At 42.0% G+C, this 25,487-nt stretch overlaps 1 long non-coding RNA gene across 1 annotated transcript; it reads right to left on the reverse strand.

The window, feature by feature from the left end:
- Positions 1–12,084: 12,084 nt before the first annotated feature.
- On the reverse strand, positions 12,085–25,235 carry LOC107975221 (uncharacterized). Its single transcript, XR_001718582.3, has 3 exons — positions 24,636–25,235; positions 23,368–23,585; positions 12,085–12,877 (listed from the first exon to the last, which is right to left on the reverse strand). It is a non-coding gene; the product is annotated as an uncharacterized LOC107975221 (long non-coding RNA).
- Between the last annotated feature and the right edge of the window lie 252 nt (positions 25,236–25,487).

The raw sequence follows: 25,487 nt of genomic DNA on the forward strand, positions 1-25,487 counted from the left end.
TTTGCACTGTGGTTGTCGACAGCAAGGTTCTCCCAGCTGCATGGAGTGGGAGTGTTCTCTTTGGAATGCGCTCTTTTCTGGATATATACATAGGTCCTTTAAAGGTTTTTGAAATGAAAATGAATACTACTAGGTGATTATTAATTTGAATTATGTAAGGAGAGAAACAGAGAGATATATTTGTGCACATGTATGTGCATTTACAAGAACAAGATTAGCTACGAGGTTCAAAGTACTTTTTGAATTTTACCTGATATTTCTGAAGGATAATTTTATTTTTGGCATTGTGTTTTCTGTAGTCCTCTCTCTCTCTCTGTCTCTCTCTCTCTCTAACCTATTTTGAGACAGAGTCTCGTGCTGTTGCCCAGGCTGGAGTGCAGTGGTGCAATCTTGGCTCACTGCAACCTCTGTCAAGCGCTTCTCGTGCCTCAGTGTCCTGAGTATCTGGGATTACAGGTGTGCCCACCACCATGCCCTGCTAATTTTTGTATTTTTAGTAGAGATGGGGTTTTACCATGTTGGCCAGGCTGGTCTCAAACTCCTGACCTCAGGTGATCCGCCTGCCTCAGCCTCCCAAGGTGCTGGAGTTACAGACGTGAGCCACCGCGCCCGGCCAAGAATGAATATTTTGAAGTGTTTTTTCTTTTTTCCTCTGAAACTTCAGTGTCCTATATTCAATATGTGAATTGTGAAATACGTGATGCTCTTACCACAGGGTAGAGGATATATGTCTTTGTCATGCTGTGGGCTTATTTTTTTATAAGTCCTTTACTAACTGGCCAGCGATCATTTAAAATATAAATTGAGATTTCATATTCAGAATGAGGAGTACTGGATTGAGTAAGAGGAAAATCTTGATCTTAAAAAATCTTGAAGTAAAAGGTTTTGTTTGGTGAAGTTTTCCCACATAGGACTCACTTCCTTAACTGCTTACAGAGATGGTGCTTTTAAAGAAAACATTTTCTTAATAAAATACAAATGTTTTCAGATCTCTCTGTCTTTGGTACAGATGGCTTTTGCAATATGAGTTCAGTACACAGTGTGCATCCTTAAGCCTTGAATATTCAGATACGTTTTTGCTCTTTTAAAAGTAATTACAGTAATAGAATTATGTTTACATTCCAGAATACCCATAATGAGATTGGAAAAAAAAGTTCAAGCAGTCAGTCTTTTATCCAGAAGCCATAAATTCTGTTATTGAGTGTGAAATCTATTCTTAATTTTTAAGTGTCTTTTGCTCTAATGAACTTAATTAGTGGAGTTTGGTGCAGTGGAAAGAATACTAAACAAAGTGTTTTGAGACGTGGGCTCTATCTCTAGCTACCTAGGTGGCCTTAGGTGAATGTCTTCTGGACCTCAGTGATGGACTGTATCAATGGTTCTCAACTCAGGGGCCCTTGGAAATGTTGAGTGGGAACATGTCAGGTTGCCACACTGTATGGGGGCACTAATGGTTTGGGGACCCTGGATGTTAGGCATCTTGAAATGCCCCAGACTGTCTCACCCAGCCCAATGAAGAATTGGCCCACTCCAAATATCAATGACACCCCTACGAGTAACACTGGACTAGATGATTACTTAGGTTTTTCCTGCTTTGTTACTGTCAAGTTCATAAGTGGAGTATTGGCAAGCATCTAAAATAATGTGATGCCAATACGCTCAGTGTCTGTCTCTCACATTTAGCATTGAACGCTATGTTTTCTGGGGTGAAGTCATACCCAGTAATGCTGGGTCAGGACACGCGGCTGTGGCAACTCAGATTCAGAGCTTTGTTGCTGGGAGAAATCTCTACTGTAAGCACAGAAAATACTGATATGGCTCAAAAGCAGGTGCAGAGCTGGGCCTGGGTTTTTTGGTTGGCTTTGGATTATCCTTATATTCTTTCCTCAAAGGGAAGCAGTGGGTTTGTGGCCACATGCTTGCCCCAGGGCCCTGGGCTTTTCTGCTGTAAACAAAGGGCAGCTGCCTCTTCACACTTCTCTGCTGCTCGGTGCTGTCCCATCTGTTGGGAAAGGGGGTCTCTGGAGCCTCCAGTGCTGCCCTGTAAACCCAAATCCGGCTGCCTGTTGTCAGGAACCATCTAGACAACTCTGACGAGGCAGAAGGGGATTTGGTCTGGAAAAAAGATTCCTGGGGTGTCTAAATTTTTTGGTAGGTTGGCATGATTAAATTACTCCTTATTTGATAGTGAAGTGCTGTTAAATGAAAGTCACACAGGAAAGCTTCTCTCTGGATTGTCTTTTTGTAGAAAGCAAAGGTGAGTTATTACTAATCCTCACCAGAAATTTGCTGTGATGTTTGTGCATATATACAACTCTTAATAACTACAGTGTTCTATTACCTGAAGCATGCGTTTTAATTAATGTGTTATTTTCCCTATAAAAATAATTTATTTAAAGAAAATTCAACTAAGAAAAATATCAGTAATAACTACATTTTGATACATATCTTGCCAGTCTTTAAAACATTTTTGAAAAATGGGGTCATAATGTATGATGTTTTACAACTTACTTTGTTCACTTTGTAATATCTCATGTATTGTTTCTGAGACATATAGTCATGCGCCACATAACAACTTTGTAGCCAGTGACAGACCATCTATAGGAAGGTGGCCCCAAAAGATTATGATGGAGCTTGTATAGAAACCTGATGTGTGGCACTTGAGATTGGCATTGCAGATCAAGTAGCAGAAATGATTGATATTCAGTAATGGTGCTGGGACATTTGATTATATACATATATGAAAAAATTATATAAATAAAAATATATATACCATCTAGGTTTGTGTAAGTACACTCTATGATGTTCTCACATGACAAAATCACCTAACAGTACATTTCTCAGAATGTATCCATGTTTGTAACATGATTGTATTACACAATTTTACATGACTTCTGTCTTAGTTCAGGCTGCTATAACAAAATACCATAGACGGGTGGCTTAAGCAATCAGAAATTTATTTCTGACAGTTCTGAGAGCTGGGACATTTGAGATCAGGGTGTCAGCATGGATTAGTTCTTTTAAAAAATTTTTAAATATATTTTTAATTTTTAATTTTTTTGTAGAGATGGAGTCTCACCATCTTGCCTAGGCTGGTCTCAAACTCCCGGGCTGAAGTGATCTCTTTCCTTGCCCTCCCAAAGTGCTAGAGGTGCGAGCCACCCTGGTTCAGTTCTGTCAATGGCCCTCTTCCTGGTTTCCTTGCCGTGTCCTCACATTTGTAGAGCAGAGAGAAAGGAAGCAAGCTCTCTTGTTATCTCTTCTCGTAAGGGCACTAATCCCATCGTGAAGGCTTCACCCTCATAACCTAATTACCTCCCCAAAGTCCCATCTCCAAATTACATCACACTGGGGATTAGGGTTTAAACATATGAATTTGGGGTGGGGGGGTGGACGCAAGCATTCAGTCCATAGCAGCTACTGGTAATTCACTGAGAGGATGGTGCCGAAGAGTACAGGTCCTAGAGTTGGACCCTGTGGGTTCATACCTTAGCCCTGACACTTATTAACTGGGCAAATTATTGAATGGCTTTGTGCATCATTTACTCATCTGTATAATGGGGAGAATGTTAATACCAACCACATTGGTGTGTTCTGAGAATTAAATGAGATAATAGATGTTGGGTGCTCAGAATAGAGCCTTACATAAAATAAGCACTTAGTATCTATTAAATATCGTCTTATCAGCACCAGCATCACCATGATTATATGACCATACATCCCACTAACAAATCCCCTGGCATTAGATTCTTGCAATTAAATTCTTTCTGACATCCAGAGTATTACTTTAGGATCATTTTTAAAATGTGGAATTTCTGAGCCAAAGAACAAACAACAGTTTAAAGCTTTGGATACATATTGCTAGATTTCTTTCCAGGAAGCTTGTCTCAGTATTCACTCCTACCAACTTTTCTCAGCATTAAAAAATTCAGCTTGTCTTCCTTCTAACATTCTGTGTGCTGTGGGACCTCCCCATTCCAATAATTTGGAATATAAATTCATTTCATATTGTTCTGGGGCAAGCATTATTATGAAAATGAATTAGCCACAAAACAAATCACATAAAGCATTTCACCATCAAATGAAAAGAATAAGGTGGCTCACCTACGCTTGGTTTTTCACCTGTGCTTCACCTTCTCTCATTGATCAAGGAATGTTTATGTGTGAGAGGATGTGAATGTGTAGTCCTCAGACTCTCTTCCCTGCAACCTAGTTTAATGTCTAGACATACTGGAAGAAAAAAAATGATCTTTGGTAACATGATGGGAAAAGTACATGAAATTAGCTACATAAATTGTGAAATAGCAAGTCGGTCTTTTTATTCTGTGATGTGTAAAAATCACTTATTTCATTGTATTTACTTTTACTTTTCCACAAAGAAATTGCTGCAAGTTGGTATGTACCGAGGTAAGATCCACAGTGTACCCTTTGTTACTTGATACTAAGTCCTGGCCCAGGATGCTTGTTCAGCTTGCCTGTGCTACCAAGTGCCTGGTGGTGACTCAATTCTCCCACCTGTCGTCTCTTTTTGGATGACTGAGAGCCCTCTCTACAGCATGTTGTGACCTAGCCAGCCTGGCCTTCACTTGTATCCAGTGCAGTATTGCCAGAGGAAGCCTGCTTTCATCTTGTTCTCAGCAGTCCACCCACCTGCATTTGATTATAAACACAAATGCAAACGTGAGCATTTAATACACATGACATAATGAAGCCGGGTGTAGTGGCACATGCCTGCAGTCCCAGCTACCTAGGAGGCTGAGGCAGGAGGATTGCTTGAGCCCCAGAGTTTGAGGCTGCAGTGAGCTGTGATTGTACCACTGCACTCCAGACTGAGGGACAGAGTGAGACCCTGTCTCTAATAAACAAATAAGAACAAACCACATGACAGTGCAATTATGAGGGAGGCATCCAGCTGATCTCAAATATGTTCAGTTTGTTAGATTCTCATTAAGAACATAGAATGTAAAAATTCTCATTCAGGATTCTCAGATTTCTGAAAATACATTTTAGGCCCCCAGAACTATGCTTAGTAAAGGCTGATTTGGTTTTTAGACACTGTCCAAAGTACTTTGGATAATTATTGGCATTCCAAAAAGAAATATAGGTTACATTTATATTGTTTCTTTTGATCGAATACTTGACTCATTTTGATCAAGAACAGTGGGTTTTAAACTTTTAACTGTGACCCACTCTGAGAACTAGTGACCCAGTATGTACACATACATATATAAACATACACACAAATGAAACAAATGTTTCCCACCCAAAATATATCATTCTATTCTATTCTATTCTATTCTATTCTAGTTCATTCTTTAAAATGCTGCTTGTGACCTATTAACTTATTTTCATGACCCACAAATGGGCCATGACCTCCCGTTTGAAAATCCAATTCCAGAAGTGGTTTCTTAGGACTGTGGGTTGACTGATAACATGTCTCATGTGTCGCACATTGCCTTCCTCTTGGTACTGGGTCCAAGGCAGGCTGTACATGTCCAGGGCATTGCTCCTGGAGGGGTCTCAGTGCCACAGGGCTGGGCAGGAAATCAAGGCAGAGCTCTTTGTGTTGGCTGCCTGGGGACTTGAACAGCTTTGCTTTTGAGAACTTTGGTCCTTCCCCGAACCGCTGCTGCAGCTGACAGCTCTGCCTGAGTGGGAAAGTTTAAACGAGGACAGTAATTCAGTTTGAGTGCCCCTGAATCATGTCTTTGTCTCTGCTCTTGACAGAACAGAAGGAAGTTGTTCATTATTAAGGATGCCAGCTGCCCACAGATTGGTATATCTGTAGCCAGGGCTGGCTCACTCTCAAGTAGGTAGAGATCTGGCTCCCCAGTTGGTATATTTTGAAGAAGTCCAGAAAATATTTTCCTTAAATGTCTCCACTCAGTCTCCTATGCCTAAAATTTCATGATTAGAAGTTTGGTCTTTTGCATCTTCTAAGTTTTTGGTCTTCTAGAATTCCAGATCAACATAAAAACATCATTGGAAAAGAGACTGCCTTAGGATTGTATCAGGTAATATATAATGGGGATTTGGACAGTGCTGAGAGCAAGGCATGCCCATTTCGTTGGAGCTGGGGATACAGGAGCGAGGACCTGTGGACTAGAGAATGGTGAGCAGGAGGAAATGGAGTGGAGGAGGCCGCAGGGCAGGCTTGGCCTGGTGAAGCCTGTGTCTAACGGTAATTGGAAAGCTCCATGAACTGTGGAGCCCTTTAAATATATTAATGAGAATTTTATGAAGACCTTGTGACTTGGGGTGGACTTCAGCAAGGCTTAGTGATGAAGGAACCAACACTCAACAAGAGTGACCAGAACTCTTAGGCCACTTGCTACTCAGGGATTCTGTGTCCTGGGTTGTCCACTGTGTTTTGTTTAACAAATTTATTCCCATGCAGACAACATGACTAATTGTATGCTACCCAAGAGTCACCTTTTATTTTTCCCAGTGGCATCTAAGCACCTTGCATTTACATGGGCATTTTTTCCTTAGTTTTCTGGTCATTCAGATTGGTCCAGATTAATCCAGTTCAATTGCATGCGCATTTGCTTTTCTAGTTGTTGGTCATCATAGGATTTAGTGCTGGAAAAGACCTTAGCAATCACCTCAGTCAGTGATTTTTTGGCTGTGGTTTTCAACCCATTACTGGGTCTTCAAATCAGTTTTATGGGTGTAACTGACAGGGATTGTTGGGAGAATCCAGTAAATATTTATCTTTCCCACCAGGTGTTATGTAGTACACAAATACGTGATACCTCATAATGAGTAGCAATGTACAAAACAGTGTGTTTTGTGTGAGTGATACAGATAGATTCATTCTTTTATTCGACAAATATCAGATGTCATTGAAGCCCTTATTGTTTATTGGTACTGTGGTGAGGTGCGGGGGATACAAAGATGAGTGACATGGACCCTGCCCTGGAGATGCTCAGATGATAGCGGGGAGACAGGTGCAAAAGGCTGTTGTGACACAGTGGTGACTGCAGTGGTGAGGATGCCTGGTTACATCCTCCTTACCTAATGAGCACCTGCTCCGGAGGTCCTGCTCTGGAAAAGCAGCAGGCTGGCTGATTCAGCTGGACCAAACACAGCTGTGAGAAGCTGCAGGGTGTGTCTTTGAGAGAAAACTCACCTCTGTGGTTTAGAAAAGAAGAGAAGGGAAGGCTTCTGGGGAGAAGTGCCATCTCCGCTTGGCCTGTGTGGTGGGTCAAATGGTGGCCCCCCAAAAGATAAGTCCATGTCCTAAGCCCTGGAGCCTGTGAATATTCCCTTATTTTAAAAAAAGGTTTTGCAGATGTGATTAAGATGAGGCAGTCATCCTGGATCGTTTGGGTGAGCCCTAAATCTAACAACAAGTGTTCTTTCAAGAGGCAGAGGGAGATTTGACATAGAACAGGACAAGGCCATGTGACGAGTGAGACTGAAATAATGAGGCCACAAGTCAAGGAATGTTGTTGCAGTCATCAGAAGCTGGAAGGGTTCTCCCCAAGAGCTTCCAGAGGGAACACAGCTCCGCCGACAACTTCGTTTTGGACTCCTGGCCTCCAAAACTGTGAGGGAACACATTTCTGTTGTACCAAGCCACCACATTTGTGGTAATCTGTTATGACAATCCTAGAAAATGAACATGGTGTGGATTTTCATAGGCCGAAATTACAGAAGGGATGGTGTTGGGATTCAGGACACGTGACCCCAAAATATTTCAAGCTGAAGAAACTTGAGAAAACTGCAGATATAGGAGGGTTGCTCTTACTTCCCCCACAACCCCTGCCCTTTTCCCCTGAAGCCATCCATACAATCTAGGAAGAATTGTCTGAACTTTCCCTGAAGCAGGTCTTGAGATGCTCATGTAAGAAGTCCTCTCCTTTGTAGGGACATGGTTGAAGCTGGAAACCATCATTCTCAGAAAACTATTGCAAGAACAAAAAGCCAAACACCGCATGTTCTCACTCATAGGTGGGAATTGAACAATGAGAACACTTGGACACAGGAAGGGGAATATCACACACCGGGGCCTGTCATGGGGTGGGGGGAGGCGGGAGGGAAAGCATTAGGAGATATACCTAATGTAAATGATGAGTTAATGGGTGCAGCACACCAACATGGCACATGTATACATATGTAACAAACCTGCACGTTGTGCACATGTACCCTAGAACTTAAAGTATAATTTAAAAAAATAATAAAATTAAAAAAAAAAAAGTCCTCTCCTTATACCTGGAGGAAAAGAATGTAATTCTCCCTGAAGATGAAGGGTCACAGAGAAGAATCTGCACAAACAGGTCGTGCTGTGTTTCCTCCAGTCTATTACCATTAGATCCTATCGCCTTTGTCCAATCATACTTCATCGCTCTCCACTTCTTCATCATTCCCAGCATAAAAAAATACATGTTTCCCTATTGCTTTGGGTCTTTATTTCCTTATGAAGACTCCCATGTCACCTAAAACTTACATTGAATAAATGTGCATGCTTTTCTCTGGTTAATCTTTCTTTTGTTATGGGGCCTCAGCCATGAACCTAGCATGGGTAAGGAAAGATGCTTTTCCTCCCTATAAGGGCATTTCTGGAGAGAGCGCCGGGGTTGGGAGACAGAGCCCTGTTTGGAAAGAGAGAAGGGAGCAGCCTGGCCTGAGCGCGGATTTTGTGAAAGGCATGACAGGAGATACTGCTGGAAAGCATGTAGCTGTCCTGGTGCCTTTGTGGTGGTTTGAGTAATTCCTTGTTTGTAGAGGATCATTTGGTAGTTCATTGTGCTGCCTCTTAGGTAATGGCTCTTAACACCGGGTGACCCAGCAAAAAACACAGGGTGAGGTTTGTTTGTTACCCATGTGGCTGTACTTGTGTGTGTTTGCAGGGAGAGTAATGCTCCCGGATATGTAAATGCTCCTTGATTTTGCCTGCTGAAGACAACCACGCACACCCCACTAGAGGGTTGCCTTAGCCACTTTCTGCATTTTGTTCTTGAACCTGCACTTCTCACTGCTTTTTCCTAAATAGATATATTTTCGTGGCATTTTATTTCCTTGAAATGATCAATTAATATATACTCATTCCTGTGAGGTGTAGTAAACATCTTTAAGCCAGGTGAAGAAGTTTGTAACATGAAACCAGTCCACGCCTCTTTCAGAGATTCACAACAGGCCCTCCCCATTCTAGAAGAACTGGACCATTTGGTACCTTTTTTTTCTTTAGTGAGCTAGAATTTAAGAATGAGTACATTTTGGGACCTAATTAAATTTTATATCTACCAGTTGAGAAATAGCCGGTGAAAGTCTTGTGTCTTTTCAGCTGTCTTCCTAAGCTGCATGACACATTCTTATATTTTTGCCCTTCCCCATGCCCCAAATTCCACATATACTCATGGCTTATGGCTTTTCATTATTAGTTTTTATAATAGAAATAATTCAAGCTTGTTGTAAAAATGTCAAATGATAGGTGTGAATATATGGCTCCATAACCCTTCAGCTGGCTGCAGACGTAGACTCACACTTCAGTCCTCACATCAGCTTCCTTTTGTAACAAATTACCACAAACTTGGTGGGTGTAAAGCAACAGAAATGTATTCTCCCAGAGTTCTGGAGGCCAGAAGTCCAAAAATCAATGTGTTGCAGGGCCCTGCTCCCTCCAGAGTTTCTAGGGGATATTCTGTTCCTTGCCTCTTGCAGTTTCTGGGGATTGTATGTATTTCTTGGCTTGGGAAATATCGCTCCAATCTCTGCCTTCATCTTTACTTCCTTTTGTCTTCTGTGTGTCTCTGTGTGTCAACTCTCACTCTCTCTCTCCCTCTCCTTTTTTAATTTTTTTATTCTTTGAGACAGGGTCTTGCTCTGTCACCTAGTCTGGAATACGGTGGCATGATCTCAGCTCACTGCAGCCTTGACCTCCTGGGCTCAAGCAATCCTCCCACTTCAGCTTCCTGAGTAGCTGGGACTACAGGCATGCACTATCATGCCCAGCTAATTTTTAAATTTTTTTTTTGTAAAGACAGGGCCTCACTGTGTTGCCCAGGCTGGTCTCGAACTCCTGGGCCCAAGCAGTCTTTCCACCTCTGCCTCCCAAAAAAGTGCTGGAATTACAGGTGTGAGCCGCCACGCCCAGCCTGTCTGTCTCTTATAAGGATACATGTGACTGCATTTAGGGCCCACTGTGATAATCCAGGATAAGCCCTTCCTCACAGAATCCTTAATTTAACCACATTTCGGGGGGTTATATAAGGTAATATCCACTCTTTTGTCATATAAGGTAATACTGACAGGTTTCAGGCATTAGGAAGTTGACATAACTTTTTGGGGGCCACTGTTCAACCCACTACAATTGTTAAAGAAAAAGTTATTCTGACACTTGTTAAAATGGTAAAGGAGACTTTATTCAGGATTATCCTGCTAGGTGTCAAGACAGTTGCACTAGGGTAGAGAGATTGGGTTCAACTCTGAATACAACACAAGTGAGTAGGAGGACCAGGTGTGGTAGCAGGAGGATCACTTGAGACCAGGAGTTTGAGACCAGCCTGAGCAACATAGCAAGATCCCCTCTCTACCAAGAAAAAAAAAATGAGCGGCGTTGGTAGCCAAGGAAAAGGCCATGGGGGTCTGTAGATGGAAGATTACTAAGAGGAGACATCAAGGGTTGGGTGATTCATGTTAAACTAACAGGATTCCTGCTGAAGGCAGATAACTCTTGATCAGATGTCAACTGGGGGATGAAGAATTTGATTAGATAGTAATGGGATCAAATATCAGGGGTGAGAGGATTCTTTCTAAACTGACTTAGCAGGATTCTTGCTAACACTGGGCTGTGCAGGCCTGGCAAGGATGGGGACTAATACTGAAGCCAAGTCAAGAAGAGGGCCCAGAAGAGTCCAACTCAAGTTTGGTCAAGGAGAAGTCTCTGTCACAATCCTTTAAGCAGTGTTTTGCATACTCACAAAGACCATTAATAGGAACCTGGTTTTCAGCAATGAAGTTATCAGCAATCAAGCTTGTCCTGGTGGGGAAACCTCAGCATTGCATGCAGCTGCTGCCTAATTAAAGAAGTGGCTTGAACTCCTGCAGCCAGTCTTTTTTGCCTATCCACACCATCCTTGCAGTGTGCCTTCATGAGGACAGCAGTTTAGAGGGCACCCTGCTTTCCAGCCCCCCAGTTATAAAGTGGCGCCTACTTCTGCCTGAAGATTATTGTTTGGATTCAACCTATAGGAAAAATAAAACACCCACAAGGACTGATGTTAGGAAACTCATTACCACATCAGAGAGAATTTTAGATCAGTCACTATGTGGGAAGAATAAATTGATTGCTGGTTTGGGGCCTGGTCTTGGAACCTTTGGCGACAGATAAGAAGCCAAGGCCGGGCGCGGTGGCTCACGCCTGTAATCCCAGCACTTTGGGAGGCCGAGGTGGGCGGATCACAAGGTCAGGAGATCGAGACCATCCTGGCTAACACGGTGAAACCCCATCTCTACTAAAAATACAAAAAATTAGCCGGGCGTGGTGGCAGGTGCCTGTAGTCCCAGCTACTTGGGAGGCTGAGGCAGGAGAAGGCATGAACCCGGGAGGCGGAGCTTGCAGCGAGCCAAGATTGTGCCACTGCACGCCAGCCTGGGCAACAGAGCGAGACTCCATCTCAAAACAAAACAAAACAAAACAGAAAAACCAACTGGCTTTTCTAAGGCCATGATTTGGCATGAACCCCATGACTCGGGGAGCACTTGTCCAACTTCAGGACTGGACCTCTGGGAGGAGGGTAGGGGGGATCTCTTCCACAGCAGGGAAGGAATCTGTCTGCCCTCAGACCCCAAGTTGACCTAATCTCTAGATAGGACCAGGGCTGAGCCCAGTACAGCTCTTTTGATGGGCTCACCTCTTTGCACGTAGATGTCGGCTTGTATTGTGCCTGGGACTCTGACAGGTACTATATAAATGGAATCAACTCTACAACTCTGCAGGTGGCTCCTGCTGATGCTTCAGGTGTAGGGAAGCCCTACTTTCATAGTATTTTCAGTACTCTTCCGTTGGCTCATTTTTCTACTACGGGATGAGAAAGTAGTGCTTTTTACTTATCAAACAAACTCTCTCATAGGGCTTTGTAAGAATTCAATACTGTAATTTAATTATGTTACATTCAGCTCATTATAATTTATTGCATTCAGTAAATTGCATTTATCAAACACCAGCCCTTTGCTGCATGCTGTCTAGGACACTTTTTCTTTATTTCATTTTACCTTTGCAACCACCTGCAAGTTATAGGTATTATCTCTGTTTTTTTAGGTGAGGAAACTGAGGCTCAGAAAGTTTCTGACTTGCCCACATTCTCTTGTGTAGTAATTGTGGCATCAGGATTTGGAGTCCATGCTGTTGACCCCAGTGTACATGTTCATATGCAATTCCATGGGCCCCCAAGAAAGAGAAAGAATCCTGGAGCTAACTGGTGGCCACCTTCAGGCTTTAGGACATCTTACTAAGCCTGTCTCCCATCTACAAAATGAAGACTCCGGAGTTGTGCTTCTCCAGGTCTCAGGAACACTGACAATGGGGATTAGCAAGCTTTTTTCCATACTGCCCCCCTCCCCACCATAATTAAAGTACTTAGGAATTTCCTTTGGGAAGACAATGTTTGAATGAATAACAGAACAGAATTCTGCCTGTGAAGGGGTGTGAGGTCATCTAGGGTACGCCGTAAGTGAGGTTCTGTTGGAATGATTAAATGGCAGAGGGCAGAGTAAATTACCAGCTGGGATCCTGTTGATAACAAGCTTGCAGGAAACTCACTGAAGTCAACGTGTAAACACAGAGATGTGGGCAGAGATATGCCGGGTAGTACCATCGGGACCAGGCCCAGGAAGTCTGTCTTTTCTCCCTTTGCCCTTTCAGGGATGTGCCCTGGGGAAAGATAAAATTAATTAATTAATTAATTTATTTATTTTGAGATGGAGTCTCTCTCTCTTGTCCAGGCTGGAGTGCAGTGGTGCGATCTCGGGTCACTGCAACCTCCTCCTCCCGGGTTTAAGCAATTCTCCTGCCTCAGCCTCCCGAATAGCTGGGATTACAGGCACCTGCCACCACACCCAGCTAATTTTTTGTATTTTTAGTAGAGATGGGGTTTTGCCATGTTGGCCAGGCTGGTCTCAAACTCCTGATCTCAGGTGATCCGGGAGAAAGATAAAACTTAAATCCTACTGTCTGTTTTCAAGTGACAAAGAACAAACTTTTATTATGTTTCAGAATTTGGAAAACTTAGGTCTGCAAATAAGAAGTTTGTCATAACATCTAAGCATAAACACTCACCTTTATTGTTTAATAGAGCATCTGAGAATATTGATGAAAAATTATTCCACTTCTTACTTTGCAGCAGCCAAAGCTTCTACCCCAAACAGAATGTCCCCTGCTCTGGGTGAGTTTATAGCTTCTTCTTTTCTGTTTTGTATAAATTCCAACTTGTCAGGGATGCTTTCTCTCTGAACTTTCAAATTAATTGTTTCCCTCCTTATCAGGTAGGTTTGATCTGAGGTGATTATGAACAGATTAGATTCTCCCCAAAGTTTAAAAAACAAACAAAAAATTACTTTGCAACAAAAACCAGGTTTCCATTCATGGTTTTCTGAATCTACAAAAATTACTTTGGTACAGGCTGATCATTTAGGATATTTAAAATTGAATTTGAAGCTTTAAACTACTATTTCTTTATTCATCCATTCATTCACTCAGCATACCTGTCTCCTGCTTTGTGACTGTTATCCTCCTTGTCCTGGTAAGTTCCTACCTCCTGGTGAGTTCTGCTGCGTAAAGTAGGGGCTGACTGCTTCAGCTGGACCAAAAACAGACCTCTGTTTCCTTTTTTCTTTTTCTATTTATAATTTTCCGCTTTGTAGGAAGACTACAAGAAATGGTATATATGACTAGATGCTGCTTTTCCACAATAATAGAGGATCTTTGAAATCCTAGGAAACTGTCCTGTTTTCTAAATTGTGTCTTTTAAACACTTTACCTGCAAGTCTTGTCTTCCTAAGTGTAGTATTAGCAAATAACAGTGGATATGTTTTTTTCTCTCTCTCTCTGTGTGTCTGTGTATCTTCAGAGCTTTCGAATTTTAAAATAGTTTTATTAAGGTATAATTTATATATCATAAAACTTATCCATTATAACTATGCAGTTTGGTGATTTTTAAAGTAATTTCACACAGTGTGCAACCATCATCAGAATCCAGTTTGAGAACGTTTTCATTACTCCAAAAAGTTTCCTCATGCCATTTAGTGATCAGTCCCCACTACCACCCCTAGCTCCAGGCAACCATTGGTCCCCTTTCTGCCTCCATAAATTTGCCTTTTCTAGACATTACGTATAAATAGAATCAGATAGTATATGGTTTTTTGTTTCTGGCTACTTTCATTGCGCATAATGTTTTTGAGGTTCATCCATGAAGTATATGTTAATATCAGTTCCAGAGAGATTTAAAACAAATAAAAACAAAACTTTGAATTGTGGCAAATTTCACAATTAGACTAGTGTAAGTCACCCAGATGCAGTAATTATGAAGCCATGGTCAGTCTTACTCCCTCTTCCACCCACTTTTCCTACTTCTTTGGGTTATTTTGAAGCCAGTGTTATTACTTTATTTATAAATATTTTAATATATGCATTTGTACTTATCTCATTCTTTTCTATAGCTAAGGAGCGAAATACTTTTGAGAACATGTGGCTACCTAGGTAAGGGGGAAGGTAAGAGAACTAAACATTAAATTAAAATATAAAATTCTTGCTATGTTTAAGGCACTACATATGACAATCTGGGATATAATGATGTATAAATCTTATATATCTGCTAGGTCTGTAATATATAATTATAGTACTTAATTCAAACATCAGTCTGTGCAGATAATAGATTTCCCTTTATATATATATATTTTTTTACCTTGTTTACATTTTGCTTTTATTCTAAACGCCAAGTTTTGTTTTGTTTTAAGGGTAGAGAGATATGTGTTACAGAGAATGATGTGAAGTGTTCTCTTGAAACCTGCTATGCAGAAAAGTCAACACAGATAATTTCAAATTTGCTAATCTGAAATTGTGACCAAGGTGAGAATACAATCCGGTCATTGTTTCTGTTGATTTCGGAGGCCAGTTTGCTATAGATTAGATGGATTCTTTGAATTAGAATAAGCAAGGAGAAATAAGCTCCTGAATAGCTTTGTGGACCATTCATTAATGTTTTCATAATTATTGAGTATGAGATATGTGCCAGCTTCTTTGCAGAATGTGAGCACAATTGGATGAAGATTCCTGAGGCAGATGCTTGAGGTTGGCTTTCTCAGGGCCCATTCCCAACCACTCTCTCACTTGCCTTCCTCTACTGTTGAGACTGGAAATCTGAATGTTCAATTTTCCTAACCACCTTCCAGCCAGGAGTGGTTATGTGATATAGTTTGGCCAAGCACAAGTCTGTAGGGAAAGGTCTCCCTTCCTGAATAAAAAGACATATCTAAGGTAGAAAAAGACTTTGCCTTCTTCCTGTCTGGACCTGGATGTAACACCCGGATGTAGAGCAGGCTTTTTGAAAACATGAGGTGACATAAGGATAAAAGCCATCACATTAAGGCTGGCAAAATTTAGAAATAAAAGGAGCCTAAGTTTCTGAGGGTAATGGTAAACTGTCACCAACTGTAGACTGCCTTCTCCAGGACTTATTCATATGGGCGAAAAAGAAGCCTCTATTTTGTGAGGCCTGGTGAGCCTGCTTTTTTGTTATTTGCAGCTGATTACATGCTTCATTGATACTTATGTGTTTGTCACCTTTTTGCCACCTCAGAGCACTGTCACGCCTGATGCCATTCTGGTCTAGTCATCTAGTCATGGACTTGAGGAATTTTAGGGATAGGAAGTCCTAGACATTATCTAGTTTAACGTTTCTCAACCAGTGGGTTGGGGTCGCAGTGCTGGGGGGAGGGTGCTACTGTTATTTAGCACCTGCAGGCCAGGGGTGCCAATAGCTTGTATTGTGTGAGACAGTGCCGTACCACAAATGTTCCTGTTCACAATACCAGTTCATAATGCATGGTAAGAAATGTTAGTCTGCTTCCGTGATTTAGTCCTACACAGAGCAAGCCACCCAGGGCTCTTGAGACACTGCTGTACTGGCTTGGACAACCTAAACACCCTCACGGTCCCCTTTCCCTGCTGCTCCTCAGTTTAGCCTGTCTTCCCTTTCAACTCTGTTATGATGCCCACTTTGATTCCTCAAGACTTCAGCATCAAAACAGCATTCCAAACAGAAGACAAATGCACTGCAAACCAAAGAGTAATGGAGACAAAAAGCATGAAATGCCCACTGAAATCCCTAAAGCCTCTATAAAATTGTACTCTGAAAAGTCTCCGAGGCATCTAGGCTTATAATTTGTTCACTGTCTCTCCAGATTCCATCACACCCCAGTTTTATGAGGCCTGGGCTTGGGGTGATGTGAATGGTCACCTTTCCCACCTCTGGTGGCTCTTTTATCTTGCTCCAGTTGATGACCTTGATGCTTCTAGAGGAAGGAAGCAAGGCTTCTGTCACTGAGACAGCTTCTGGTCACTCCAGCAACACAGGGGCTAAGTTCTAGAGCTCCCAGCCCTGCCTCCCAGGAGAGAGCCACAGATCACTCACTCTCCTTTTCTTCTTCCCCTTTACTTGGAGGTGGAATTCCAAGCAGAGAAGCCAGAGGCTGCCTGCGCTGTGATATTGAAGATAGAAATACTACCCTGAAGTTCCTGGCATGAAAAATATCACAGTACAGGCAGCCTCTGGAAATGGAATGAACATACCATGGTTAGAAAAATGCATCAGCCTGCAAAATTTTCACCAGGCAGTCCTACTATTAATAATGTCATATGATATATTTTTTAAGTAATAAAGCAATACATTAAAAAACGAATAGTAACTGGAATTGAAAAAGTCCTGGCTGTATCACCAGATGTGTCTTCTTCAGTAAGCCATTGAATTTCTGAGAGTTCTCAGAAATCGTGTAATGGGGGAAGAGCCTAACGCCCTCCTCCCAGGTCCCTAATCTCCCAGGAGATTAAACGGGCTGTGGGATGGGAAAGCACTTTGGAAACTGTAAATAGCTACAACAAAGTTAATTGCTATTCTCATTAGAGCTATGATGCTTTTAGTGGCTTTAGGCATTAATAATAGATGAGCTAGCATCCAGGTCTGTGGGCCGTAGTTTTAAGTTTCTGTTGATTCTTGTTGTATTTTGATTTATTAGGTCCAACTTAATCTATTTCAGGCCAAGGCAATGGGTTGTGAGCTGAGTAAATAATAAAGATAATGTGATGCACTTAACAAAGTCAGAAGAGGACTGTCCCCAATTAGTCTTTTTTTTTTTTTTTTTTTTCTAGCACAGAAAAAAGCACAGCTCTTACTGTATCTGAAAGACACTTTGGTAGGAATGCTCATCAAGATGGGGCTTGCACCTGAGGCCATTTCTTAGGAGTAGCTTTTGACTGCATCATACTTTCAGAACATGTGATACTTGGGATGCTTTTCGTCATTGAGGTTTACTTGTCTTTATATGGAACATAATTTGTACCTGCAAAATCAAGACTTAACGATTAATTGTTTTCCCTTATGGAAGCCTAAGGCTTGTTTCTACATATTTCCAGGGTTTTGTTCTTTAAGGAACACATGCTTATGAAAAAACACAAATACTTTCAGCAAAAAGTCTTCTGTGTCTCCCTTCCTCAAGTTGAGCTTGGAGTCAGTGGAGCTCTGATCTGCATTTGCATTTGAGAGGGATGCCTTCTTGGCAAATACAGCATGCCAGATATGTCAGTATTGGGTTGCTTGGAACTCCTTAAGCTTACTTAAACATTCTTTAGAAACACATTCCTTTGAAGAGCTCAGCAGAGCTCCCAGCCACGAGAATGCCAGGCTTATTCACAGCATGGCTTTTACTCTCTGTAACTAATCCACAGCACATCTCTCTGGAAGGAAGCAAAATTTAGCAAGTTGCCTGTTGATTGTGTATCATACAGTATTTTTGCATTAAAGAAAACTACTTATTTCAGACACCTGGGGAGGGGCTTTATGGATAACATCCATGTGGAGATGCTTGAAAATACTGTTTGTTACACCAAAGTGAATGGGTGTTTTGTGCTTGTGTGATGCAGTAACTATGATTCTTATTTCATTTATTTCTCATTTAGAAGGTGTCGTGGTGCTAAGTCTCTGATACAAGGAGTTATCTTAAAAAAAAAAAAAAGGCAGTGACTTGAACTGAGTGGTAGGAATAATAGTATGTCCCATCTCATCACCTCCCCACAGGATTTACGTGTTCTTTTAATGGGTCTGGTTTGTGGATAGTTTCACCTTCATTGGTTTCCAGCTGAAAGTGCTGGTGGGCAGCTGCTGCAGATGATTAACACTTTCACCTAGCCTCCCATATTCTTATTGTTAACATTAAATTACACTTGCCTTAAATCTCTTTTTATTCAATTTCTTCATTGGTTGTTAGATGTTTGTAACTTTTTTCCCCCAAGGTCCACCATGTTTCTTCACAGCAACCATGGTAATTATTAGGATAGTAGGCATATCTGGGGTTTACACTGCCTGTTTACTTGAAAAATATTTTTTCAGTTTCAGGTATATAGTTATTTCAAATAATGTAACATTGCCATACTTAACGTAACTATAATAAAAATAACCTAACCATAATTATCTCATGCAGAATAATCATTTGAACATTCCAAAGGTGATATAAACAGAAATAGACTGGGCATGGTGTCTCACGCCTGTAATCCTAGCACTTTGGGAGGCTGAAGCAGGTGGATCGCTTGAGCCCAGGAGTTCGAGACCAGCCTGGGCAAGGTGGCGAAACCATGGCGAACCTTTATTTAAAAAACATGGCAAAGCGTTATTATTTAAAAAAAAAGATAAAGGGAAATAGGTCCAAATCCCTATCTACTAAAAGCTTACAGCCTAGTCTTATTTATTTTTTAGAAGAGTCTGGGCCAATGAATACTTTTTAAAAAGTTGGCTTTTAAAGCATATGCAGATTTGATCCTTGCTTTCCTTACCTGACGGGACCCTTTTTGAGCTTTTGGCTATTGTCAAGAAAATATAGCAATTAAATCCCATTATGATAATAGCTACGGAAATGTAGTACTTACAGTGGCAGGTACTATTCTAAGTGTTATTTATGTTAATTGATTTAAATTTAAAAATACAGAGATCTTCACTTAGGGTATGACAAGATAAATTTTATTCCACCAAGGGGAGTGGGGTGTGGAGGTGGGGGTTGGCTGGTTCTAACAGGATTTCCCCCATCCTTTGCTGCAGCTGCTCCTATTTCTATATAACTCTGGGCTGTAACCCCTCCACCACACCCTCTGCACCCTCCTCATAGTGCTGCCCCTTCCAATGTCTCTTTCATCCTGCAGGCAGCAGGGTTCTTGGCTTGGACTCACACAGTTCTTTCAGCCAGAACCAGAGGTAATCTGCAGAAGCTATAATATCTCACTGAGGTTAGTAATTGGAAAAAACTACTGAACTCTCAGGCTGTGATGAGCTTTTTGCATTAGGCTAGTGGGTGGGTCTGATGCTTTTTGGCTGCTGGGGTGATCAAGGAAGGATTGAAAGAGAAAGATGAGAGTCCTTAGAAATGGGGTCCCACTGCTTCTAAGGTTGTGCACATTCTCTTAGGAAGTCATGATTAGGCCAGTGCCTAATGTTACCTCTCTTGGGCAGAGAGGACAGAAAGCCATTAGAGGACAGAAGGCCATTGGTTTGGGTGTTTATTTTATGCCTGCTGCATCTCATAAAGCCCCTGGGCTGTAGAAGGAGAGTTTAGGTTGCTCTGGACAGAGTATGGGCTTCTGAGTCAGAGGGAACTTGAGTTTGGCCCCTTATACTGCTTACTATGTGTGTAGACGTGGGCAAGTTACCTAATCCCCTACATTCTTCATCTTGTCATCAAATTCAATAAATATTAAGTGCTTGCTATATGTGGCTGATATAGGCTTGAACAAAACAAGTTCTATTCTCAAGGAGCCAGAGAGGGTGACAAACGGTAAACAAAATAAATTAATACATTATATAGATGGCAATAAGTGCTAAGACTGCAGTTTTAAATAGGGTAGTCAGAGAAGGCATCACTGATTAGGTAACATTTGTACAAACACTTGTAGGACCTAAGGGAGAAGCCTGTTTCACTAGCTGGTGATAAGAGCATTCCTTGTAGAGGGACCATAGTGCAAGGCCTTGAGGCAGGGGTGTGCCTGGTGTGTTGGAAGAGGAGCAAGGAGGCTGGTGTGGCCAGAGCAGAATGAGCCAAGGGAGCAGGAGGTGATGTAATCAGAGAGGTAAGTGGGGAGCAGACGCTGGAGGACTTTGGAGACCATTGTCCAGACCTGGGCGCTTATTCTGGGTAAAATGAGAAGCCACAGTGGTAGTGAGGGAGAGGGTGTTTGAGTAGAAAAGTGACAAGGTCTGACCTGAGGTTTAAAGGATCACCTTGGCAGTTGTATTGAGATAGTGTGGGGGGCGGGGGGTGGGGGGGAAGGAAGAACGGAAACAGAAAGACCAGGCACGGGGCTGTTCAGCATCCACGTGAGAGGTGATGGAGGCCTGCATCAAGATGGGAGTGGTAAACGAGGGAGAATGATCGTATCCATTTAATAATAACCAGCTGATGGGATGCTGTGAGGTTAAATGGGATGCGTAGGGAACGTGGGCTTGTAGGTTCTCCATAGAGGGTAGCTGCTGCTCTTATTATTGAGACTTTTGTTGTAGGACAGTCTCTCTCTCTCTCTCTCTCTCTCTCTCTCGCTCGCTCGCTCGCTCGCTCGCTCTCTCTCTCTCTCTCTGTTTCTCTCTTTCTTTTTCTCTCTCTCTCTCGCTCTCTTGCTCTCTCTCTCTTTTAGACAGGGTCTCGCTCGGTTGCCCAGGCTGGAGTGCAGTGGCACGATCATAGCTTATTGCACCCTTGAACTCCTGGGCTCAAGAGATCCTCTGCCTCAACTTCTTGAGTAGCTGGGATAAAGATATGTGCTACCCGCCTGGTTAAATTAAAAAAAAAAAAATTATAGTGATGTGGCCTTGCTATATTGACCAGGCTGGTCTCAAACTCCTAGACTCAAGCAATCCTCCTTTCTTGGCCTCCCAAAGTACTAGGATTATAAGTGTGAGCTACTCTGCCTGGCTGAAGGACGGTCTTGAAGTAAAGGAAACAAATTGGGAATTTGCCCATCCAGTCGGCAGCAGTAGTGTGGGGAATAGAACTCAGACGTGCTGGCTTTAAAGCAAATAGAGGGCTTCCTGCCTTTCCCTTTAATGAAAAATCTAAATCACTGTGCAACCGCAGCCTGGAAATGCTCAATTAAATCGCGTGCACGTCACAGAACTCCTGACATCACAGCTTCTTTTTTTGGCCCCACCTTATACTGTGTGAGCTTTAACTGTAAGTAGCGAGCTTGGTTTCCATGAGTCACATGTGTCCACAGGTAAGTTGTGTGGCTGATTGGCCCATTATGTCAATTTCAGATTCGCTTTTATGGTTTTAGTTTCCCTGTGTGTCCTCCCCTCGCCCTTTCTTCTCTGCAGGCAGAGTTGGTCTAACCCTGACCATCCTGGGGCTATGCTGGTTCTCCATTTCCTTACCCGGCATCTGTATTTCTGCCTTCTCCAGGGGCTGTCCTCCCGTATGCACCATCTGTGCAATTTCAGCACTTGCTACCCATCCTGAAGTCCTTAGAGATTGAGTAGTTGGAAAATAAACAGTGGAGGGATCATTGTATTTTCATTTTTTAGTGTTCTTAAAAGATACAGGATTTCTGTTGTGAGTAAGTAAGGGATCAGCATAGGAAGCAGCAACTCCTCTAGGCATTTTAAGCAGAAGGAGACAGAATTGAGTGCTCACAGAATCACTGGCAGCGCTGGGCCCTCAGAGCAACTCCCAGAAGAGTGAAGATCTGGTCCTCTGGCAGGGCTGCCAATTACAGGACATTAACTGGAGCTGTAGGTTCAAGAATCCACTCTTTACTGGGTTCCAAAGCTTAGGAAGCCTGAACGGAGAAGGGTCTGCCACTACAGTGCCTCCTGGCACTCAAGAGAGTGGCCCTAGAGTGTGGTTACAGAAAACCCACCCATTTTGTGCAGCCATTATGGAAAGCCATATGGAGGTTCCTCAGAAAATTCAAAATAGAACTGCATTGTGATCCAGCAATCCCACCTCTGGGTATATATCCAAAGGAAATGAAATCACTGTCATAAAGAGACATCAGCACCCCACGTTTGTTGCAGCATTACTTAAAATAGCCAAGATGTGGAAATAACCTGTGTCCACTGAATAAAGGAAATGAACCCCAGTAGTATATTCATCCTTAATAAAGGAGAGCCTGCCATTTGCGAAAACATGCGTGAACCTGCAAGATGTTATACTAAATGAAATAAGCCAAACACATGACACTACTGCGTGATTCCACTTATATGTGGAATCTTAAAAAGTCAAACTCATAGAAATAGAGTAGGAAGGTAGTTGCGGGGGCTGGGGGAGGGCGGTGGAAGCAATGGGAACATGTTAGTCAAAGGGTATAAACTTTCAGTTATAAGATGAATAAGTTCTGGAGATCCAATGTGCAGCATGGTGACTATAGTTAGTGTATTATGCTTGAAAATTGCAAGGAGAGTAGATCTTAAGTATTCTCACCACATACAAAAGTAACTGAGGTGATGGATGTGTTAATTAGCCCGATTGTGGTAATCATTTAGGAATGTATGCGTATATCAAAACATGTTTACCTTAAATTTATACAATTTTATTTATTTTTATTTTTTGAGATGGAGTTTCTGTCACCCTGGCTGGGGTGCAGTGGCGCAATCTCAGCTCACTGCAACCTCCACCTCCCGGGTTCAAGCTATTCTCCTGCTTCAGCCTCTCGAGTAGCTGGGATTATAGGCGCGTGTTACCGTGCCAGGCTAATTTTTGTATTTTTAGTAGAGACAGGGTTTCACCATGTTGGCCGGGCTGCTCTTGAACTCCTGACGTCAAGCGATCCGCCCTCCTTGGCCTCCAAAAGTGCTGAGATTACAGGCGTGAGCCACCACCCCCAGCCTAAATTTATACAATTTAAATTTGTCAGTTATACCTCAATGAAGCTGGACAAAACAAAACAAAAACCCACTTCCCATTCCACAGTTTGCTTGCCAGCCAAAAGCTGCCCAGAGAAGGCCTCTGCTTCACTTCCTCCCTAATTTTGCACAGGTGATTTTAGTTGGTTCGCATCCCGATCTCTAGCTGGAAGGTGTGGAGCCTGAAAAATGTAGTGTTTAACCTTTTGTCCTCTCCAACTAGGAGGCAGTTGAGGTGAGATTAAACAAGCCAATCCCTAGTCTGCCTCACCTCATGCTTGTCTGTGGTGAATACTGCAGGGGCCTCTTCTTCCATGTGTTGGCATTGGCCAGTGTTGAGGATTCCATATGCAATATAAATAAGACTCTATGCTAAACACTGAATCCAACTGTCAATATTTTCCAAGCTTATCTCTAGTACAATACTGTGTGCTTTGTAACAGGGTAACTTTTATTATCAATTAACATTGTGATGACCACCTCTGATATCTGTAAAATAAACAAAGTAGGTTCCAATCACTGACAGGCAGATTTTGGTTTGTTTATATTTGAAGAAAATAATGGGTCTGTATTTCTGTTAAACACATAATTTTTTTATGGTTCATATCATTACATAAAAAGACTGGGCTAGTTGCCTTATTTATGTAAAAATATATTCTCAGTATTTGATATGAACAGCAATTTTAGCATACTCTTCACTATAAAAATATGCAGGAGTGGATGTTAAGTATAGGTAAATAGCAAGGAAAGCACAAACCAGCATCAGCACTGGTCCTACCAGTCTGATTTCTCTGGAGTGCAGAATTACCCATTTGTTGCAGCTCTATGTTGAGCAAAGTTCTGTAAAAGTTAATCAAGTGTCTTTAACCATTAGCTGATAAAGCAGCAGGGAATTAAGCTAGCCTAATTAGTTTGGGAACTAAATCAGACAGAACAAACAGAGCACGGGGTAGGACAAATGGATGTTTGGTGGCCTCATTGGAAGAAATAGGTTACCTTTGATATTATGGTAATTCCTTGTCATTCATGGGATTCCTGAGAAGTGCCCTTGCTGATAAAAACTGAAATTGGCAGATCAGTGTCTATTTCAAAATTGGGAGTTGGGATAAAATAAAGTAGCACATACACATCTAATCCTACTTTATATATACACATGTATACTATAAAATATATATAGTAAATGCTCCAAAGATAGCTGCTTCCAAAACGGACTATATTCCTTGGTAATTCTTTCAAATCATTTTATTTTATTGTTCAGGAAACTTTCCTGTAGCTGTGTCCTAGAATGATCCAGCTGCCAGTTTTATATTATGCAGCCTACACTTTTCCCCCCAAGTTTGATTATGAAAATGTTCATACATACAGCAAAGCTGACTTTTACAGTGAACACCTGTATACCTACCACCTGCATAAATTCTATATTTTATTAAGCTTGCTTTATCACCTAGATACCACCTGTATTCATTATTTATTGCTGTATAACAAATTACCCCAAACTTAGTACTTTATTTAAAACAATAAACATTTAGTATTCCGTACCATTTTTGTGCGTCAGGAATCCAGGAGTGGCTGGGTGGTTCTGGCTCAAGGTCCCTTGTGAGGTTGCAGTCTAAGACATTGGCTAGGGCTGCAGTCTTCTGTGCTTTGATTGAGCCTAGACAATCTGCCTCCAGGAGGTCTCGCCCACATGGCTGTTGGCTTGAACCTTAAAGGATAGCTCAGGGCAGGTACAAATGGGTGTTGACAGTAAGTGACCTAGAAGTGATGAGAGTTGGGGAAATCAGGGAATTCCCGGGAGGTGGAACTTGCCATAGCATCCCAGCCAGGGCACAGGTGCAGAAAGAGAAAGTCATATGAAGTGTAAAGCAGAATGAGAGCATGGCTCAGAGATACGTGTGGGGGGCAAAAAGGATTTCCAGCAGAAAAGATAGATTACATTGGGGGAGGTGGCTTTAATGGCTCCTAAAGGGAGGGTGCCTCAGCTACTGAGATTCAAATTGTCGGACATGGTCATCAACATTAGAAAAACAGCAGCACTGAGATTTATTTTCCTGGTTACCTATATTTTATTCACATATTTAAGTGTTAAACTGAGGTTGAAATGTTGTGAATGGTCCCCACTTCTTAAAGCTTTGCTCTACTGGGAGATTTTTAAGAAAATCGCATGGCACATCTTCCTAATTTTTAAATTTGTATTCCTGTTCCTGACCCCAGAATAGGGCCCAACTAGACAACAGATCTGTGGGAATGTTTGGCTCTCCATAAACCACAAAGACTCCTCCAACACAGAGGTGCAGTACCCACCTGGGCCAAGGAGGGAAGATGCAGGTGAGGAGGGTGCTTCCAAAAGGTGTGTGGAGCTGTTTGTTGAGGGCCATGAAGCTCTTGCAC

This window comes from Pan troglodytes, chromosome 5 (assembly GCF_028858775.2).
Source record: "Pan troglodytes isolate AG18354 chromosome 5, NHGRI_mPanTro3-v2.0_pri, whole genome shotgun sequence".
Classification (NCBI taxonomy): Eukaryota; Metazoa; Chordata; class Mammalia; order Primates; family Hominidae; genus Pan; species Pan troglodytes.